The sequence below is a fragment of the Mustela lutreola genome, chromosome 9 (assembly GCF_030435805.1).
Source record: "Mustela lutreola isolate mMusLut2 chromosome 9, mMusLut2.pri, whole genome shotgun sequence".
NCBI lineage: Eukaryota > Metazoa > Chordata > Mammalia > Carnivora > Mustelidae > Mustela > Mustela lutreola.
The window spans coordinates 27,191,613-27,204,962 of NC_081298.1; the positions used below are offsets into that span (position 1 = coordinate 27,191,613).

A 13,350-nucleotide genomic window follows, 5' to 3' on the forward strand; every position below is an offset into this window, starting at 1 on the left:
CCCTGCTCTACACTAAATACATATGTAAGATTAGAAAATTAATACTATGGGGGCGCCTGGGTGGCTCAGTGGGTTAAGCCTCTGCCTTCGGCCCGGGTCATGATCCCAGGGTCCTGGGATCGAGCCCCGCATGGGGCTCCCTGCTCAGCGGGAAGCCTGCTTCCCCCTCTCTCTCTGCCTGCCTCCCTGCCTACTTGTGAGCTCTATCTGTCAAATAAATAAATAAATAAAATCTTTAAAAAAAAAAAAGAAAGAAAGAAAGAAAGAAAATTAATACTATGTATCTTACAAAGCTAACTGAGGGGAAATCTGGGCAAAGAAAATACACAGCATTATTACATGCAGTGGCAAGCACATTTAAGTCCTCAATTGAAGACTATTTAGAATTCCAATTCACAATATACCTCTTGCCAATTAAGAAACGCAGAATCAGGGGCGCCTGGGTGGCTCAGTAGGTTAAAGCCTCTGCCTTCAGCTTGGGTCATGATACCAGGACCCTGGGATCAAGCCGTGCATGGGGCACTCTGCTCAGTGGGGAACCTGCTTCCCCTTCTCTCTCTCTGCCTGCCTCTCTGCCTACTTGTGATCTCTCCCTGTTAAATAAATAAATAAAATCTTAAAAAAAAAAAAAAAAAAGAAAGAAAGAAAGAAACGAAACGCAGAATCAAACATGGATTTACAAAAAATCTAATGGTCAAGACCCTTCCTCTGCACTCCAATAGCACTCTTTGTTTACTCCTTCAATCTAGCACAGTCACTGTACTGTCACACATCCGTCTTTCTAGCTAAACAAAATTCCAAGGGCAGAAAATAGTGCCTCTGTACCCTCAAGAGTCTATCACAGAAAGATGCATATGGTCCAGAAATGTCTGTTGAAAGAGCATAATACCGTGACAAATGATAAAAAAAAGTCAGGCAAATGTTACAGAACTAAAAATAATAAAAGGGGAAATTATTATTTGGGCTACATAAATTATAGCACTGAAAACAGAGTCCATCGGGGGCGCCTGGGTGGCTCAGTGGGCTAAAGCCTCTGCCTTCGGCTCAGGTCATGATCTCAGGGTCCTGGGATCGAGCCAGCATCGGGCTCCCTGCTCAGCAGGGAGCTTGCTTCCCCCCGCCCCCCGCCTGCCTTTCTACCTACTTGTGATCTCTGTCAAATAAATAAATAAACTCTTAAAAAAAAAAAAAGAAAGAAAGAAAATGGAGTCCATCAATAGAGATCAGAGGCCCACAAAACTCTCTACAAGTATATACCCTGTGCAGGTATATTTTTTGAAGGAAAGGTCTGCACCTTCTGTTACAGACTCAGAGGAATCTGTAAACCCTGGCCGAATTAAAAATCCCATTATTAACACTATAAAATTTCCATTTTAAAAGGTTAATTTGATAATTTACATAAATATTAAACATTTAAATTTCTCAAACTAAGTATATCCCATCCTTTCCTGAAGGGATAAGAGGAAGACAATGTATCCTAGGCTTCAATTTATGTTCTAGCATGAGGAGGAAGCTTGACAAATGATTAACAAAATGTCAGCTTCAGAAAAGATACAGTGGCAGAGTCACTGAGGTGAAGACAACAGTTTTAAGCAAGGGTACTCGAGTTTTTGCTTCACTGTATTAAAAAAGTAAGAACATGAATTTCTTCACAAGTGTCTAAACTTATATAAAATCAAGAGCTGGACACTTTATGGACCGAGCCACCCACATGCCCCTATAGTTCTTTTTAAAGTATCTCTTTTTTTGAGGGGGGGGGGATTTTCTTTTCTTTTTAAAAAAGATTTTATTCATTTATTTGATAGAGAAGAGAGACAGCGAGGGAGGGAGCATAAATAAGCCAGAGAAGTGGGAGAGGGAGAAGCAAGCTTTCCGCCAAACAGAAATCTGGATGTAGGGCTCGATCTCAGGGCCCCAGGATTATGATCCAAGCTGAAGGCAAATGCTTAATGACTGAGCCACCCAGGTGCCCCCAAAAGATTTTATTTTCAAGCAATCTCCATATCCAACATGGGACTAAATTTACATAATCCTGAGATAAGTTACAGGCTCTACCAAGTAAACCAGTCAGGTGCCCCAAGGTATAGATCTCCTGAATTGTATGTGGGAAGAGAATTACTTGAGGGTCTGAGAGATATTTTAAAATGGTCTTTTCTAAATTTCAAGTCAAGATTATTTTAAGATTTGTGGTCTTTTGTATCTTAAAACTGTTAAAAAAAAAAAAAGAAAAAGAAAAAGTTACCAAATGTTCTCTATCAGTGCTTACTGCCTTTTTAAAGTCAAAACACCAAGGGAAAGTAGTAATTGTATGGCATACTGGGATGAGTGATTTTGAGACTTTTGGAACCAAGGTCATTGGCTTAGACACCCTGCAGCCTGCATGAATGGACAGAGGGTTGAGGGGACCAGTACCTCAGCACATCTGTAACTCCTGCTGATGTAGTACATTGGCTGAAAAAATCCTGGTTTAAATGACATATAGAGATCGGAAGCTGAAATTGCCAAAATCCATGCAGTAGGCTGAAAAACCTATTTTGTAAGTCCCCTTGTTTCAAGGGGAATGCATATAATCATCTTTTGAGCTTTTAGTCCAGATATACCATTAACAAGCAAAACATTTCTTCTGAGAGACCATCTATTTGGATGGAAGTCATTGGCACAAAAACAAACAAAAAACAAAAACAACAAATACAAACTAAACGAAGCAACCCTGACTTGGAAGACTAAACCAGAAGAAAACAGGTTAATGGTAAACTTGAATGTAACATTAAATGAAATTGCCTTTTTCCCTCCACTTTATGATTATTCTACTTTCTTGTCTCAAGGTCATGAACAATAATCTCCCTCACCTATCAAACTAAGCCATGTAAATAGTGGTATTTTTTTTTAATTGGGGAAGAATATACAGGTCAAAAGGTTAACAATTAGCTCCTTGACCCCTTAACAGACTCTAACCTAGTGCACACTGAATAAACAGAAAAACTACCTGTTCAAAGCCAACAATGTAAGTTTTTTCTGTCCCTGTTAAAGGTCCAAATTTGGAATATAAATATTCACAATAAACCTGATTAACTCACAAAGTTATCACTTACACAAACCTGAAGGATATTTAAGACATTACAACCCTACACATTACTGGGCCTTCTGTCTTTATTTCCATCTACAAAATTTACAACATTCCTTTTAAAAGGCAATACACTCAAGCTTTTCCATAAAACAAACAAGGGAGGATGGAATAACAAAAAACATTACCATTTGGGCTCTCTGTATTTTATTTCTCTACCTTTAAGCCAGAAAAGGAATCAAAGTGTCAATGTTACATAAATAACAGCAACAGCTGGAGGTCTTCCAATGAAGGGAAGCACTGTAAGGAAAGCCAAGCAGTTTGACTTGAATTAACACAGCTCCACCTCAAACACCTGACAGAGTACTGTCTCCAACAATGCAGAATATAATAAATCACGGGCAAAGAAGTCTTCATCTGTATATCATTTTATCAGGTACCACAGTCTAAATAAAGTCATAATCTGAAACTTTATTCCACTGGCAGGACCCTTTGGAACCCAAAGACAGAAAACTTCAACTGAGATCCAGAGTAATCTAAAATATGTAGTAACTACTGCTTTCCATTTGAATGCCTCTTATAAACCAGGCATGGGAGGAAATGTAAACTCCCATTTTAGAAATAAACAGGTGTAGGGGCACCTGGGCGGCTCAGCCCATTCATGCTGGACTCTTGATTTCAGCTCAGGTCATGTCTCAGGTCCTAAGACCAAGCCCTGCACCCAGGTGCTTGACATTCTCTCTCCAATTCTCCCTCTGCCCCTCCCCCATCCACATTCTCTCTTTCTCTAAAACAAATCTTTATAAAAAGAAGAAATAATAATAATTTTAAAAAGCAGGTTCAGAGGTGCCTGGGTGACTCAGCTGGTTAAGTGCCCAACTCCTAACTTCAACTCAGGTCATGATCTCAGGGTTGTGAAACTGAGCCCCACAATGGGCATGGAACCTGCATTAACATTCTCCCTCTCCCCTTCCCACCACCCCACACCTTTCACTGTGCAAAAGAAAAGAAGGAAGGAAGGAAGGAGGGAGAGGAAAGGAAAGGAAGAAGGGGTGGAGGGAGGAAGGAAAGGGAGAAAGAGGTTCAGCGGTTAAATGACCTGCCAAAGACCAAAGGACTACTAAATGATGGAGGCCAAATTTGAAACCTAGTATGTTTAGGATTCAAAACCTAAATAGATTATTTTCACTAATTCAACACTATTTCCCTAATTCTGCACATTAATTCAATTAACAGCCTACCATAAATACTACAATGAAATGGGTTGCTTTAAATGTGGAGGCAAGGGGCGCCTGGGTGGCTCAGTGGGTTAAAGCCTCTGCCTTCGGCTCAGGTCATGATCTCAGGGTCTCGGGGCAGAGCCCCTCAAGGGCTCCCTGCTCAGTGGGGAGTCAGCTTCTCCCTCTCCGCCCTCACCACCCCCCACAATGGCTTGTGCTCTCTCAAGTAAGACTAAAAAAAGAAAAGAAAAAAAAAAAGATGGGAGACCAACTCCAAAGCAGATGGTTATTTGTATTCAATCTATATAGTCAAAAATACACAGAATGCTTTATCACTTTAAAGTACTGATAAAGATAGGTTCATGCTCTGCCTACAGTGTGTGATTTAAGAATACAGAACAAACAGGGCACCTGGGTGGCTCAGTTGGTTAAGCAACTGCCTTTGGCTCAGGCCATGATCCTGGAGACCAAGGACGGAGACCAAGGACAGAGACCTGCGCCTCGGGCTACCTGATCAGCAGGGAGTCTACTTCTCCCTCTGACCCTCCTCCACCTCATGCCTTCTCCCTCTATCAAATAAATAAATATCTTAAAAAAAAAAAAAAAACAGAACAAACAAAAAAATTAGTGGGTTACCTGAGAGACTAGGACATAAAGATGTCAATACAGGAAAAACTACTCTAAACATATTCCTAACACATAATGCCCAAACCCAAGTAAACTATGATCAAAAGAACCACTGGGAATTAAGACCTCTGATCCAGGTCCACAAGGCTCTAAGTGAGCAAACCTTGAACTTTCCCTGAGTCTGAGATGGGAACATTCACTTTGCTATCTAGATGAGAACCCTAGATTCACCAAAACTAGATAACCACTCTGGCAATGCACACTGTACTTGAGCAACTGAGGCAATCTACACTGGGTGTCACTTATATACTGACCCAGCCCTAACCAACACCAATTCAGGAGCTCACACTCACCCAGCAAGACACACCAGAAACAGGAAGTACAGGTCAAAAGTCCTCATTAAAAAATAAGAATTCGGGGCGCCTGGGTGGCTCAGTGGGTTAAGCCGCTGCCTTCGGCTCAGGTCATGATCTCAGGGTCCTGGGATCGAGTCCCGTATCGGGCTCTCTGCTCAGCGGGGAGCCTGCTTCCTCCTCTCTCTATCTCTCTGCCTACTTGTGATCTCTCTCTGTCAAATAAATAAATAAAATCTTTAAAAAAAAAAAATAAATAAATAAGAATTCCTAGCAGCAAAAAATAAAAATAGAGTAAAGAGTAGCAGCACTGCAATAAACAAACACATTGTCTCCACTGACAGCAAAGAGAAAGAATTCATATTAGTCAGGCACCCAGCATTTTATAAAATAACTCTTTTCACCCTCATAGTAACCCTGAGAAAACACTAACTGGTGCTTTAGTTATTAATCCTCACAAGAACACTCTGATGCAAGTACTATTTATATTCCCATTTTACAGATGAAGAAACTGAAGGTTAATAAACTGTCCATGGCAGTTGCTATCCCAATTGGAGAGATGGCAAAATCCAGGTTTAAGAGAGGTGAAGTAACCTCCACATTTGGTCACCTCACCCCAAAGCTGCAGTTCTTTCCAACTATCCTCTGTGCCCCCTCCATTAAAAATGAGAAATTCTCTGGGGCACCTGGGTGGCTCAGGTTAAGCCTCTGCCTTCAGCCCAGGTCATGATCTCAGGGTCCTGGGATCGAGCCCCACAATGGGCTCTCTGCTCAGCAGGGAGCCTGCTTCCCCCCCCCCCCACCCCCCCCACCCCGCTGCTCTGCCTACTTGTGATCTCTCCCAGTCAAATTAAAAAAAAAAAAAAAAAGAGAGAGAGAGAATGAAATTCTCAATCCCTCCGCTACCGATTTCTGTAGCTGTTTCAGAAACCATACCCTCCCCCCAACAAAGATAAAAAGCCAATAGGAATTTTCATAAGAAAACATCTCAAAAAGCTACTACACTGTGAAAGCTACTAAGCTGTGGAATGATACATGCACTATTACAGAATGTCATTCAGTTGTAAGGTTGGGGACAGGGACTATCTAGAGATCTTAGCACAGCACCTACGAGATATGTAACAGGCATTCCGCGGTCTGTTGAAGTAATAACATCTTCTGACCAGTTAGAAATTCAATTTTTTAACAAAAATAACTTATCCATTCATTTTTAACAGGGTTGCTTTCTTAAAATTTATAGCACATTAATGAGATACCTAAATTGAGAAATGGCCATTAGTGTATTAGTCATAACTTCAGAAAAATTCCAAGTGTTCACTTTTCCAAGCAGATTAAAATGTTTCAGCTAATAAAAACCTGTCAGAGAAATCCAGGAGGCCAGAAAGTATAAAAAGAAAAGAAAAAAGTGGCCAAAATAAAGGCATTTAAGATGTGACACATATAAATTAGATCATTCTAAGTGTAACCTGGTATTTAACCCTAAAACCCTCACATCAGATAACCCAGTATTTTCTATAGATGAAAACATCACCACTAATGTAAAAAAAGCTTGTCCACCATAGCAACTGTTGCTAAGTAGGCGTCTCATATCTAAGGCTAAAAGACACAGGATTTGTAGAAACCAGTGAAATACCACTCCCAGCGTGATTGTGAATTCTTCCACTGTAAACTTTTAAAGACTCAACCCGTGATTTCTATGTTGGGGGGAAAACATGTATTGGTCAGCAACCAGGTCTGCTGAAACCTACCCCTGAGAATACCAAAAAAAAATTTTTTTTAAACTACCAATTATCTATAGCCCAATGTAAATATATCCTTTGTTACAATGACAACAGTTCCTTTTCCTTAATCCTGGAGTAATTTCTTTGTCTGAAAGGCTAGCTGGCCCAGATTTCTAAGCAACAACTAAATGATATACCACTTTTGAAATTACTAATTTTAGGAGTTCAAAGATATTTAGGTGTACAAACGCACTAATTTTCTTGGGAAACAAACTTGGCCTAGATCATCCAATGAATTGTGATATAAAAGATCAAATCCATTTCTCATTTTTTAAAAAAGATTTTATTTTTAAGTAATCTATACCCAACCTGGGGCTGAAACTCACAACCCTGTAATTAAGAGCTGCAAGCTCCCCTGACTGAGCCAGCCAGATGCCCCAATCAGTTTCTCATTTTAAATCAAACATCACAAACATTATTATTACCTTAAAGTGCTAAGACCTTACCTTACACCTAACCCAATGCCAAGTCCCATCATGTGTCAGTTTCTGAACTAATACAAATTGACTGTATTATGCAGAGGTTGTCATAGAGTTGCCAAAACAATTACCATAAATGTTGTAACAGTTAACATCTATCTCTGGAGCACTTCATATGGTTGCTAAATATGTTACATTCACTGTGGCAATTCTCACAATGACTCCATGAGGAAAGTGAGGCACAGAGAGAGAATCTGTCCAAGGTAAAACCTAGAAAAAGGGCAAGGCAGGGGTACACAGGGAATATGGTTCAAAAGCCATGTATCTCCATTGCCTGGACCAGGATTCTAGGCCAGCTCTAGGGCTGATACTTGCTTGAGCCACTTAACCTTCATGTGGCCCAATTTCCTTTATTCTAAACCCTACAGTCAAACACATAGTCTCAAAAGTCCTTCATACCCTGAAATGTTCTAATTTTATAATCATCTTTCTATTCAGGTAACGAACTCAAAAAAATTGGGACTTCTTTCCTCCAACTTCTGAAGTCCTCACTGAAGTTGAGAGTCCACATTTTATCAATCTAATCAATAGGATACCACTGCCAAACAAAAACAAACAGCCTTTCTTAAGAGCTAGAGCACTCCATTCTGCAATTATAATTCCCCAATCTGACACCAATGATAACGATCATGACAAATGACAAATGATAACCTCAAATGATAATGACAGGGAGAAAAGACCTTACCATTATGGGTTGGGGTAGATGTAAAAAGAACGGACTACTGTACACGGGTGGTTATCAATTCACAAAAAAGGACCACCCATTTCCATCTCCTCTAAAAAACTGGAAATAAGTCTTTAAAGGGCTCTAATATAAACTTACTCCTTCATTCAACCAATAAAAGGTAATGAAGAAATTATGTCACTAATCCAAGATATTTATTATAAGCATGGAAAAATCACCAATTTATAGGATAAATCCTACCAAAATGGGTTAGAGCTCTAGAATCTACATTTTACCAAGCTAGTCATCTAACCAATTCAAATTGCATTTAAGGACAATGACAGGATATTTAAACACCAAAGAAAAAAGGCATAGGTTCCACTTAATGCAATTACTATACGAAGTCTTCTAGGACCAAAAAGCTTCGCAAAATAATCCTTGGTACTTTTGTTCTCTAGAAACCCCCCCCCAAATTCTTAAATAAAATCACCCCCCCGTTAGTTTTCTACTGTTGCTATAACAAATTACCACAAATATAAAACAACACAAATTTATTATCTCACAGTTTCTATAGGCCAGAAGTCAGGTGGGCTTGGCTGGGTCTTATACTTAGGGTCCTACAAGACCAAAATCAAGATGTCCACTTTGCTCTGTTCCTTGTTGGAAAACTCCAGGGGAAAATCTGCTTCCAAGCTCATTTAGATTGTTAGGTAAGTTTAGTTTCTTATGGTTGTATGACTGATGCCCCCATTTCCTTGCTGGCTGTCAGGCAGGGCTGCCCACATGCTTTCCATGAGGTCCCCTCCAGTAATGGTAGGCTGAGTCCCTCTCATGTTTTGAATCTCCAACTTGTTCTGCCCATCTCTGACTCCAGCTGGAGAAAGTTCTCTGCCTTCATGCTAGATTGGACCCACTCAGGAAATCCAGGGTAATCTTCCTATCTTAAGATACTTAAACCATAATTATATTTGTAAAGTTCCTTTTGCCACATAATGTTAATATATTCAGATTCCAGGGATTAGGGGAGGGGGACAGGGTATCATTTATTCTACCACAGCCCACCCTCTGACCTCCAGAGATTCACATCTCTCCCAAACGCAAAATACATTCCTCCCACATTCTGAGGTCTCATTCCATTATAGTATTAACTCGGAAGTCCAAAAAACTCACCTAAACCTGATCAATTAAAAAGTCCCAAATCTCATCTTTTAAATCAGGTGTGGATGAGGCCCTGGGCATAATACAATTAAGTACAACTCATGAGGCACAATTCCTGAAAACAAAAAAATTATCTGCTCCCAATATACAATGGTGGGACAGGTACAGGGCAACAGTTAAAGACATTCCAGTTCCAGCAAGAAAAATGGAAGACAAAACAGATCCACTGGTCCAAAGCAGTTTCAAAATCTGGGCAAACTTTGCTCCTTTTCAAAGTTAAGGGGAAAATCCTCTGTAGCTTTCAGCTCCACTTCTCTGCGTGCTTGGTTCCACCCTCCGAGTCATCCACTTTTATTAATGAAAAGCAGTATACTCACGCCTGTGCTTTATCAGTCTGTTTCCTGCCTAGAACTTGGGGGTTTTTAACAGCCTTCTTTAACTTTCTACCATCTTTTTCAATCCAAGCTGGCATTGTTTCTGATAGTATAAAATCCTCAAGGACCTCAGTGGCTTTCTATAAATTTCACAGGAGTTCACTCCATTAGTCAGACTCACATCCACAAACACACCAGACTGCACCTTCAACACTCTGCTTGGAAATCTCCTCTGCTGGATAGCCAGGTTCATCATTTACCAGTTCTCTTTTCCACATAACCAAAGGATACAATTCTAAACTTTTTTGGCCACTATGTAGCAAAGATCTTCTTTCTTCTTTCCTCCAGTTTCCAAAGCCTACCTCATTGCCACCTGAGCCCTAGTTTGCAGTCAACACCCGTATTTCCACAATCTCTTCTAGGCCTTTTCTATCATACGCCTCAACATTTTTCTGGCTTTCATCCACTTCCACGTTTTTAGGTAACAGTACCTCACTCTAGGTACCAAAAATCTGTACTAGTGTTCTACTGCTGCCATAACAAATTACAACCAACAGGAGTGGCTTAAAACAATAGAAATTTGTTACAGTTTCTGTAGGTCAGAAGTTAGTTGGATGTGGCTATGTCTTCTGCTTAGGGTCCCACAAAGCTAAAAATTAATTCCCTGCTAGAAACTCTGGGCAAGAATCCACTTCCAAGGGGCACCTGGGTGGCTCAGTCGGTTAAGTGGCTGCCTTCAGCTCAGGTCACGGTCCCAGAGTCCTGGGATCGAGCCCCACATTGGGCTCCTTGATCAGTGGAGAGCCTGCTTCTCCCTCTGCCTCCTGCTCTGCCTACTTGTGCTCTCTGTGAATAAATAAATAAGTAAATAAACTCTTTAAAAGGGAAGAAACAGGGGGTAAAAAAAAAAAAAATCCACTTCCAAGCTCATTCAGGTTGTTGGTCAATTTCTCATGGTTGTAGGACTGAGGTCTCCATTTCCTTGCTGGTTGTCAGCTAGGGCTGGTCTTTGCTACTAGAGGCTGCCCGTATTCCTTCTCATGTTTCCCTGTGGCCCCCTCTAGCAACAGCAAATGGAATCCCTCTCATGATTGGAATCTCTGATTTCACCCTTTTGCCCTCTCTTGACTCCCAGGTGGAGAGAGTTCTCTGCTTTTAAGGCCTCATGTGATTAGGCTGGGCCTACCCATGAAATGAAGAATAGTCTTCCTATTTTAAGATTCCTAACCCTAATTAGACCTGTAAAGTCCCTTTTACCATGTAACATATTTATAGAACCTGGGAATTAAAGTACGGACATCTTTTTGGAGAGGGGTGGCATTCTGTCTACTATAAACACAAACCCCATGTAAGGCTTTAAACTCCGTTCCTGAAGAAAATTCCCCCTCTCCCCAAAAGACTGTCAAGTAAAGGTGTCTGTTCTGAGTAAAATCAAAGATTCACCCTGTAAGAGTGGCTAGGCAACAGGAGAACTAAAAATACACTGTGGGAAAGAAGCCGCCACTTGTTTCATCCCCAGACAGCAAGGCAATAAACCCTTTACATAGAAATAACCCAATGTTCCCCTTAAATATATGCTTCTCTTCCTTACTTTATTCCATACAAGAGAACATAACTGGGCATGTTTTTGTTTTAACAGAAGTTGTAACTTTGTAATCAGTTGATAAATCAATCTGAGCAAACTTGAAATCTTTTCATTCTTTCTTGAAATCATGCACCCTCCCCCAATGGCACATGAAAGGAAGTATTTCAAAGTCACAGAAGGGTAAACCTGTCCAGATAAAACAGCAGGTGAAGTTTTTCTAAATGACTTGGGAAAGATTGAGTTATTGGTACTAGTCTTTCAGTCAAAGGTCCACCAAGCCAATTAAGTCAACTAACTTACAACAAAAGAAAAAACTGCAACAATTACTACAAAAGTAACATTCTGAAGTCTTGCCTACTGTTAAATTGCTGACCACAAATTTTACCTAGAACAGAGAAAGCCCAAATATACCGCTAGTCCCTTTAATCTATCAAGCACTTACTACCTGTCAGGCACTGTGGTAAACACTTGACAAAAATTATCTTATTTATTGCTCACCATAACTGTATGATCCAGGAAATACTACCCCCACTTTACAGATAGGGAAACCAAGGATTACAAAGATTAGGGCACACAGCTAAGCAGTAATGGCACTGATATTTGAGAACCCAAGCACTCTGGTTCTTTACCACTAGCCTGTATTGCCACTCCTTAGATGTAATGCAGTCTCCCAACTCCTAGAAAAATCGTCCCTTTCTAGTTTTCTTTTCTTGTCCTCTCCCCATGCCCTTCTCATAGAACTCAGTAGGAAAGGTAATCAAGTCTTTCCAAATTAATTTACCACCTTCTTTTCAGAACTCTTCCCTTCCCACAATAGCAAAAGTCAAGAAGCGACTTCTTCCGACCCTGACTTTGCTTTCCAAAAACAAACTACTGAAGCTCCACCCATCACTTGCCTAGACTATTAACGTTCCAACGCTGCAAAATAATAACAAAATAACCAAAACGAAAATAAAAAAGTCGTACTCTTTCAAAAGGTCACAAACTTAACATGTATACTGTTGGCCAAGCTTTCATTCTACATACCTCTCTTCCACCTAGGCTCCCAACTAACCTTTAACTCCAACTCCACCCATTCTGCCCCACTTCGTGGTCCCCTCCCCCTTTCTCCCCAGAGACCTCGCCCGGGGTTCCCTCCCCTCTGCACCCCAGTCTGCAGGTGGGAAGCCCAGCCTGGCCCAGAGGGACCCTTAGAAGGCCCCTACTCCAGCTGCTCCGCTCCGCGGGAGGGTTCACCCCACCCTACCCAGCAGGCACCACTCCCCTAGGCACCCTCCTCCAGCATCCCCTAGTGGCCCCACCCCTCAAGCTCCCTTCCCCCTCCAGCAACCCCCTCTTCCAAGTTGCCCCCCTAGTCCCCGCCCCAGTCCAGCCCTCTCCCCAGCAATTAGCGGGAGTCCCGAAAGCCAGTTCCCACCCTCACATCAGCCTCTGCCCCCTAAGCCTCGCTCCCCGTCCTGGAGGGTGGCCCCAGGCCTCCCCGATGGGCTGCAGGGGCCTCGGCTGATGTGTGTGTGGGGAAGGGGGGGCAGGGGAAGGCGACGGGCCGCTCCGGAGTCCGCTGGGAGCGCGAGGGGAGACCGCGCCCCGTTGTCCCATCCTGGGCCCACCTCCACACCCAACGACCTCGCCTGGCGGCTCCCACCGTACCTGTGGTGGAAGCGGCAGCGGCGGTGGCCGCTCTCCCCTCTCCTCACACAGACAATATGGCGGCGGCGGAGGAGGAGACACACGGCTCGGCCGCCAGCCGCAGGGACCAGAGCGAGGCTGCGGCCGCCGCTGCCGGAAGCGGAAACCCCCCTCCTACCAGGAGGGGGGGCGGGAACTCTTCCGACTCCACCCCCAGCGGAATCCGCCTGAGTGCGGCCATGCTGGGACATGCTATTTTATCTCTGCAGTTGTGGTTCCGAAGTGGGGGACAAAATGGAAGACATTCTCAATGTAAAGCATAATAAAGAGATTTGCAATAATTAAGCGCATTTTATTTCACTACTTGTGAAGAACTGACGAGGTAAAGAAGAAGAACCTCCCGTAGGTGTACAATT

The 13,350-nt window shown here is 42.1% G+C and overlaps 1 protein-coding gene across 2 annotated transcripts in view; it reads right to left on the reverse strand.

Annotated features, from left to right (window-relative positions):
• CSNK2A1 (casein kinase 2 alpha 1) overlaps positions 1–13,093 on the reverse strand; it is a 53,478-nt gene extending 40,385 nt beyond the window's left edge. The window contains exon 1 of one of the 2 annotated variants that reach the window (XM_059133666.1): positions 12,956–13,093. The gene's annotated coding sequence lies outside the window, so the exon portion shown is untranslated. The remainder of the gene's footprint in view (positions 1–12,955) is intronic. The other variant, XM_059133664.1, reaches the window with a different exon arrangement.
• Between the last annotated feature and the right edge of the window lie 257 nt (positions 13,094–13,350).